The 8,940-nt window shown below is 44.3% G+C and overlaps 1 long non-coding RNA gene across 3 annotated transcripts; it reads right to left on the bottom strand.

Annotated features, from left to right (window-relative positions):
* Positions 1-262: 262 nt before the first annotated feature.
* Positions 263-7,987, bottom strand: LOC115103802 (uncharacterized). Of its 3 annotated transcripts, XR_003859657.1 has the most exons (6): positions 7,755-7,987; positions 4,735-4,938; positions 3,059-3,115; positions 2,471-2,508; positions 1,281-1,331; positions 263-888 (listed from the first exon to the last, which is right to left on the bottom strand). It is a non-coding gene; the product is annotated as an uncharacterized LOC115103802 (long non-coding RNA). The 3 variants fall into 3 exon arrangements; XR_003859655.1 differs by lacking the exon at positions 3,059-3,115; XR_003859656.1 differs by lacking the exon at positions 3,059-3,115 and having other exon boundaries at positions 4,838-4,938.
* Positions 7,988-8,940: the final 953 nt, after the last annotated feature.

Below are 8,940 nucleotides of genomic sequence, written 5' to 3'. Positions count from 1 at the left end.
TGCTTCCAAGAAATCATTCAACTACCAACCACACAGTCCCATTTCCCTCCTAAGCCACAGAGCATTCAATAGAATCAATAACTTCTCAAATGGATACTTAGTCAAGTGGTCTGCAGGTCAAAGTTAATGGGCATTGGAATGTACTCGAACTTGCCTTTTTTTCCTTTATTTTTTAAACATTTGGTGTACAGACTGATATGTGTGTTCTGTTTCCACTGCCAGATTTCCAACATTTTCAGACAAAGATACAACAGAGAGTAGCTCAGATAAATCACACGTTTATTTAATTGAGGGGAGGGTTGCGTGAGGGAAGAATTGGTCTCTAGCCTCTTGGACCAGAGAAGGTCAGACTGTAAACTCTGGACTCTGTTTGACTTATCATCATCCTTTATTAGAGTGTGACTCTTGGAGGACATCTGTGTCTTTATATGATTACACCTCTCCAGAATGTCAAACAGCAACTTATCATAGATGAGGACACATCATGCTTTGGAACGGTTGCATCCCCTTTGTTCCTCGTTGCTTTCAATGCATACCCTGAAATGGAGAGATTCAGACAAGGGTAGAAATGTATTTTCATGAGCTCTGGTATATAACTGAATATCTTTGACTCCTCCTCTGTGGCAGCACTACCTATGGTGGGTTCTAGATGATTCACACCAATAAACATTTCAAATCAATCAATAATGAAGGCTTCGTTCTGCCATTGTCCATTTTAGCTGCCGAGCAATATGTTCCATGGCTCTTCAGTCTGTGGGTGTAGAGGACCTACAGCTGTCTGTAAGTAAGGGCTGGATGACGGGAGGGAAACCAGTCATGGAAGGAAGGGGAGAAGTGGTTTGAGCCATCCCCAGGCTCGTGGCGAGGATATTTATCCAGGGAAGCACACTGGGAGAGGGAAGAGAGAGGCAGTTAGTTTGTAAGTTAGCTGCCGACTATCTAACTTACTAATACTACTGTCTGCAACAATGGTGTGACACGGGTTAAAAGCAACGAAACCATCCTGAAAAACTTATTTTTCTATACTATTACAAACTGTAACTATTTTGTCTATTGTGTATAGAGTTTTCAGGCTGTAGACGTATCTCCTTTACCACATGGTTCAAAGTCTTTATCAGCTGACACAGGATATATCAATGTGTAAATATTCCTGTACAGGGAATCGCCAAAGACGAGGTTGTTCTTTGAAACACGTTCCAGAATTCAACTTCAAACAACACAGATGTCCGCTAGAGTAGAGTGGCAATCATAAAATCACACAGAGACTCGGATCGACTCACCAGTTGCCTAGCCATTGAACTGAGGACACTTTCGACATCCTGGACCCACATCTGTGAAAGAGAGAGAGGTCGAGGTAGAGAGGGGAAAAGAGAGACCAGGCAGACAAGGGTGTGATAAGCAGCCGACACGCAAGGACATGAATCATTCAAAGAGAGCGAGACGTTGTTGCGAAACAGAATCTCTTTCTGCCACATTTTATCACACTAGGCCTAGTTTTGCAAAGGGAGCCGTTTTCCGCCTCGCGTTGCCATGAAACATTTAGCTGCATACTGGATTTCTCCCCAGTAACTGTGCGTACCCTTGGTTCTTGTGACCCGGAAGTCTCATGTCTTGATGAAGTGACATTTCTAAGTCGCCTCATCACACAGTCACATACTACAAAAACGACATAGCAGAAGAGTAAAACCTTTCCAAGGTATAGTTGTAACAATGGAGTGTTGGTAGTTTGCCTGAGATGACAAAACACAGAGAGATTGTGCAGGTGAGAGACGTCTTACTCTGTGGCTCTGTCTCTTCTCTATGCTCCACTCCCTCACGTCTCTCCAGTGCGCTGGCAGGCGAGCACAAGCCACCCTTCTATCCTCTGCTCCAGGCATGCTGAAGAAGCATCCGCTCTCTCCCTTCTGACTCCCAGACAGTCCCTGTCCACTGGTGTTTGGAATTGGCCCAAACAGAGCTGGGGGTTTCTGGCCAGATTACACCCTCTTATCGGTCTCAGGTGACTGACACCGTTTCTGTATTTGCAACTTGAGTCGAGACATTGATACTCTGCCCTGTGTGCTAGAGTTCCTCTGGTTAGGGCAAGGCTCTTTCATTGCCATTCAGTACATCCTGCCCCTAGTCACGACCCTGTAAGGCTAAACCATCTCTGACTTAGTCAACCTCACATATCTGAAAAGCTACTTCAACCTCAACTAGCTGTGTCATTGGGCTGGCCATGTAACAGAGAAGGCTTTGGTCTACGGGAAAGATGATCTATCTATTTATTTCTCTCTGCATTATAAACGATCTGACAAAAGAAAGAGCCATTATTGATGTGAAGACAGATTTAATGATTTACCCTTCCTAGCACTGCTGCTGAATCATAATTATGACAAACTGTAGCTATTCGTGCGGTTATATGGAGGAGTAATATCGAGAACACGTTTGGAAATCAGAAAAGACTAGACGAGAATAATTGGTCTCTCACCTGTTCCTTTTCCTTCCATACTGCTGCTGCCTGAGGATCTGAAAAGAGGAATTTCCAACCAGAAAGTTTAAACCAGTAGACTGTCTTGTATAAGTACATAGGCTGAACTGTGAAACACATGTGTTAGCCATGAGAGTTTAGCGTGCCTAGCTAGCCTGACGCACTGCCACCTGGGACTAAATTGGTTTTGGCTCGACTCCTGGACACTTGTTTAAAGTATCCACTACTGCAGTCATACCAAGTCTCCGTGTAGTAAATCCAGGGCCCGTATTAAAAAAGTGTCTCAGAGTAGGGTCCCTCCTGTCCGTATAATCGTATGCATTATGATCTAAAAGGCAAAACAGATCCTTTAGCAGCACTCCTACTCAGACTCTTTGTGAATGCAGGCCCCGGAGCCTGCGGCACCTCACTAGCACTAAGCCTAAACTCTTGATTGGGTGGTTATTGATGCCTACCATCCAGGAAGCTTCGCTGGTATTGCCATGGAAACAAAAAGACTAGCCAGCCAGATGCATTTGGGGAAGAGCGGTTCCAGATTCTAATTTGACTAATTTGCTGGATTGAAACCAGAGGGAGCAGGTTTTATACTTTTTCCTGAACCTGTTCCCATAACAAGCCTGTGTCTCTCTCATGCTCTTTCTCCACCTGTTGGAGCAACAAAGTGATATGTAGATATGATTCAACTTTAACCCTATCTATTGAGCTTGAGCTCTTATTTACAGTACCAGTCAAAAGTTTTTTCTTTATTATGACTATTTTCTACATTGTAGAATAATAGTGAAGACATTAAAAAAGTGCAATAACACAAGTAGAATCATGTAGTAACCAATAAAGTGTTAAACAAATCAAAATATATTTTATATTGAGATTCTTCAAAGTAGCCACCCTTTGTCTTGATGACAGCTTTGCATACTCTTGGCATTCTCTCAACCAGCGTCATGAGGTAGTCACCTGGAATGCATTTAAATTAACAGGTGTGCCTTGTTAAAAGTTAATTTGTTTGAGCCAATCAGTTGTGTTGTGACAAGGTAAGGGCGGTGTACAGAAGATAGCCCTATTTGGTAAAAGACCAAGTGCATATTATGCCAAGAACAGCTCAAATAAGCAAAGAGAGACAGTTCATCATTACTTTAAGACATGAAGGTCAGCCAGTGCAGACAAATTTAAGAACATAAATGTTTTTTCAAGTGCAGCTGCAAAAACCATCAAGCGCTATGATGAAACTGTCTCTCATGAGGACCTTCACAGGAAAGGAAGACCCAGAGTTACCTCTGCAGCAGAGGATATGTCCATTAGAGTTACTAGCCTCAGAAGTTGCAGCCCAAATAACAGACACATCTCAACATCAACTGTTCAGAGGAGACTGCGTGAATCAGGTCTTCATGGTTGAATTGCTGCAAAGAAACCCCTACTAAAGGGCAAGAAGAAGAGACTTGCTTGGGCCAAGAAACACATCCAAATTTGAGATCTTTGTCAGATGTAGTGTAGCTGAAGGGATGATCTCTGCATGTGTAATTCCCACCGTGAAACATGGAGGAGGAGGTGTGATGTTGTGGGGGTGCTTTGTTGGTGACACTGTCTGTGATTTATTTAGAATTCAAGGCACACTTAACCAGCATGGCTACCACAGCGTTCTGCAGCGATATGCCATCCCATCTGGTTTGGGCTTAGTGGGACTATCATTTGTTTTTCAATAGTACAACGACCCAACACACCTCCAGACTGTGTAAGGGCTATTTGACAAATAAGGAGAGTGATGGAGTGCTGCATTAGATGACATGGCCTCCACAATCACCCAACCTCAACCCAATTGAGATGGTTTGGGATGAGTTTGACCGCAGAGTGAAAAAAAACAGCCAACAAGTGCTCAGCATATGTGGGAACTCCTTCAAGACTGTTGGAAAAGCATTCCAGGTGATGCTGGTTGAAAGAATTCCAAGAGTGTGCAAAGCTGTCATCAAGGCAAAGGGTGGCTACTTTGAAGAATCTAAAATCTAAAATACATTTTGATTCGTTGAACACTTTTTTTTGGTTACTACATGATTCCATATGTGTTATTTCGTAGTTTGGATGTCTTAGTAATAGCAAAAATAAAGAAAAACCCTTGAATGAGTGAGTGTGTCCAGAATTTGGACTGGTGCTGTACAGTATGCCTACTGTGCTCGACGGTCTTTGATGTAGGTATGCTTTCCCACAGCATCATTTAAACCCCTCTTTGACCTACAGCTTTACTACAGACACAACAAACTGTATTGTTTACTCACAAACTGCAGGTGAACTCCGTTAGAGGCCGAAGAGGATGACAGGTGTATGTTTTAGAAGGCTATGTCGGTCTGGCGTACATCCAACTTTACTGTAGTAATGTACCTGGAACTGATGCCTGACAGGTCGGGGAGCCTCACTTCTCCATGGGCTGCAGTTCTCTCTGCACGTATGCCATCTCTTTCTCCCCCAGCTCGTCCGGATGGCTGAAAGGATGGATGGAAGGAGGAGAGAAGAGGAAAGCAGGGGTGGGGAGCAGGTGAAAGGTCGTATTAGCACAGGAGAGGAGAGTGTGACAGATAAACTCCCACAGCTGAATACCTCTGGGGGTTCTAAGTGTAAGTATGGTGACTGCTCGCCTCTTGGCATGGGCTATCACCATTACCTCAGTGACTCAGTGACTTCCTGCCAGAAAGAGAGAGACTGATTACTCCGAGGACATGCTTTTCGGTTGCTTTGTTGGTTTTTGAGGGGGATTCTCCTTTTAGCTGCTCAAGCACAGTCCGTTTGGTTCAATGCAAAGTGATGTGTCACTGTTTCGAGGTTGGTGGGTAGCAGTGTTCCACAATCTCCATTGAAAAGGTTTGGTCCTTGTAATGTAGTCAGTGTTCATTATACAGAGGAGAGAATTACTACCCGAGCATATGTCAAGCAGCCTGTTTCGCTTGTAATGCCTGTATATGTGTGTGCTCGTGTGTTTTTACATGATTTAAAACAAGCCTCCAGAGATTGTACGGCAGGCCAGAGGTTCATAGAGAGAGTGTTAATCAGCTTCAGGGGTAAACAGAAGATCTGTGTCGTTGGGTCTCAGTCCCACGGGAGATGTTTGAATATACTCCAACCACTCCTGCCACGCCCAGCACTGTGGCATCTCCATCTGCTGAGCTGATGGGGAATGCTGATGAGAGAATGCTCTTACATAGTGAACTTGGTGGCAGGGCGGAAGGTAGCCTAGTGGTTAGAGCGTTGGGCCAGTAACTGAAAGGTTTCGGGTTCAAAAAACTGAGCCCATAAGGTGTAAAATCTGTTGATGTGCGCTTGATCAAGACACTTAACCCTCATTTGCTTCATGGGTGTCATACTACTATGACTGACCCTGTAAAACAACACATTTCACTACGTTTTTATTTAATTGTATTTATTTTGAATCCTAGCCCCCGTCCCCGCAGGAGGCCTTTTGCTAGGCCGTCATTTAAAAAAAAAAGTGTATCTGGTCATTTTATATTGCTGAATAGGTACTGTTACTAAAGGTGTGTTATTTCTTTGGACTGGTTGTGTGAGAGTAATACTGTGGGGTGGCTGAGGAGTGTCTATAACGTTGTCTGTGTAAGTATGTGCTTGTGGGAAGGACTGTCAGGGGAATGTCCTCAGTGGCCTCTCTCTCTCTACTCAACTCTCCAGCGACAAGGCTCTCCAAGGACAGTAGTGTGTCACTCTTCATTTGGATAGTCTGGATAGTCCATTTGTAGATGTTCTACAGATGATCATACTATCTGTTGATAAGCAACTGCTTGCTAAGGTTGCGGTTTAGGTGGGACAATTGTGCGCTGCCCTATGGGACTCCCAATCACGTCCGGATGTGATACAGCCTGGTTTAAGGATAGGGGTAGGTCTAGGGTTAGGCTTAGTAGATAGTTATTTGAAATGTTACTGATAGTCTGCAAATAGTCTGTAGAGCATCTACAGATGGCCTATTCAAATAAAGTGTTACCCAATAGTGTATCAGGCCAATCTAAGACTGACTGTCAGAGCTGATAGTGAAACACTACAGTAGCACTGTCTCACCCAGTCAAATTGATCACACAATAGAATGCTCACATTGGTCGTACATCTCATGGCGAAAGAACAGGCTGTCCCATCTCCTCCCTGACAAACTGGTTTGAACTCATAATGTCTACCCTCAACTTTTCAACTCAAACTTTTCAACCCGATCACAGCCTGTTGCCTTGTTTTGCAGAGTTAGACAAATGTGAGCAGAGAAAGATTATCTCAAAGATTAGCTTGACAAACAATTTAGGGAAGGATTTTAATGGCTTGACAGTAATCCATGAGTCATAATGGTACAAAACAACACGTGAGGCGATGAAAGCTTGGGTCGTTTTTTGTTGTTGTAAACAATCTTATAGCCCAACTTGCTTTGAGTTCAGAGTTGACTGGGAGGCTGGCACACCGGGTACAGGCTGGTATTTGGCATCAGCTTGCCATCCAAACCACCACATCCAAGCCTCTATAGACAATCCATCCATCATAGTGGTGTTTTTACATTCCTCAAATCTCAAAACAAAATAGCCTCACATACTGAGCTTTCCTTCCTCTCTCAGCTTTGCATGAAGAAATCGTCTGTCATTTAGGGTCTCATGCTGTGGTACCGCAATTGATTTCCTCCCCATGATCTTGAGTTTTATTAATATTTACTAGAAACCTCTGTTTTTTTCCCCTGAATGGTTGTTCCAAGAGCTGTCCATCAACATGACATTCAGCAGAGAACTAACTGAGCACACTTCACACTAACAACGCCGGCTTCGCAGCACAAAATCACCTGGAATCAATTCAACCCTCGACCCCTGGTGTTTTTCACACCACTTAATTGCCTCTTTTCCCAGACTCTGACAGTCACATTGAGATGACATTCAAGGACAGGGAGGGCCTTAAGGCTGGGGGGGAGTAGAACACATACATCTGGTGTACTCTGTACTGGCATTATACTCATCACACATAATAGAGACAGAGAGTGGAGACGACAAATGATTAGGAGATGACAAATGATTCAAACAAATGATTTGAACTGAAGAGCCCAAGTGCTGGCAAAACGGACTCTTTCTCATTGCAAATCCCACACAAGAATAAAGCCATCAAACAAGACTATAGCCCTCAGACACCAAACTTAGAGCCCCCAACCAGAGCATGATAGGGATTGGAGCTCTCTGGCTAGACCAGTTGACTTTCTCTATGCCAGACACAGGCAAGCAGGGAATGTAAAGGGAGGAATTGTGTATCGGTGGTCAGGCTTGGATGTACTCACGGTTTGACTCGGTTGTTGAATCGTCTGCGCAGAATGACTGACAGGGTCGAGATGATCAGGATCGTGGTGCACATGATCAACCTGGCCCACGCACCCACCCAGCAGGCAGGCCGGGTCAGCATGAACAGCTCATGGGGGCTCTCTGTCCCACAATCCGGAGGGGCCAAGTTAGCGTAGCGTAAGCGTTAGCCTGTTAGCCTGTTCCAGTCCGCTGCCCATATTTCTTTCCTAGACGCCTGCTAAAACCTGGCTGGATTAGCAGGTAGGGATTAGACCAGATGAGATCACTGATACTGTACTATGATAAGCCACTATGTGATGTGTACGCACTTTCTCATGAATCTCTAATTAGACACGTATACCAGTTACATATGGAACTTCTGCTTGAGTTACTGGACTAGAAAAAGTCTCAAGATGAATCATCTTCCTGTTTATCAACCAGTATTATCACAGGCTATCAATGCTACTACCATGATGTGCCCCACTTGGAGCCGATATTGACGACTTCCTATATGGAAAACGTTTCATAGGCCCCTGAATGCCAGACCCTTGGCAACATAATGAACCATTACAGGGAAAGGCGTAAAGAAGGAATGGATGCTCTCTGTCCCGGATGTCAATGAATACCATCCTCCCCTGTCTTGTTAGAGTGAGGAGATTGTGAATGTGACCCAGGCATCTCGAGATGGCCATTCTCAAGGCAATCTATCAGCACCGGAGATGTGAAATTCCCCATGTAGGCAGGCACAGACTCCCTCGAGGTCTGTCAGGAATGCTCTGAAGCGTGGGTATCGGATGGTTTAGGATTCACAGGGACACTGGCAGGAATGTGAATTCTGCAAGTTATGTGAGCATCTCATCTCTGGCTTGGAGAAGTGTTCCTAATTGTGGAGTCCTCAAGATTCTCCTCCACAGCCCTGTCATGACGGAGAGCCTCTTGGATCCATAAATCACCAAGATATATGTATCTAAGAACCACTGCCACCTGCATGGTTTTGGTATCTTGCCCCAGCTATTTTTTAACCAAGTCTACGTTATTTTAACTCATATAGATCCACATTCAGATGAGTGAAAGGATGCTTGTTATTATGACATTTCCAATCCTGGTTGAGTGCAGTGACATCAGACTGTTGTTAACATTGCTATTACTTAACCCTATATGGCCCACGTGTCAAACTCATTCCGC

The sequence above is a fragment of the Oncorhynchus nerka genome, linkage group LG21, assembly GCF_034236695.1.
Source record: "Oncorhynchus nerka isolate Pitt River linkage group LG21, Oner_Uvic_2.0, whole genome shotgun sequence".
NCBI classification, from domain to species: Eukaryota; Metazoa; Chordata; class Actinopteri; order Salmoniformes; family Salmonidae; genus Oncorhynchus; species Oncorhynchus nerka.
Note: the sequence above shows the minus strand (reverse complement) of the source record. Positions and strands in the feature narration are given on the sequence as shown.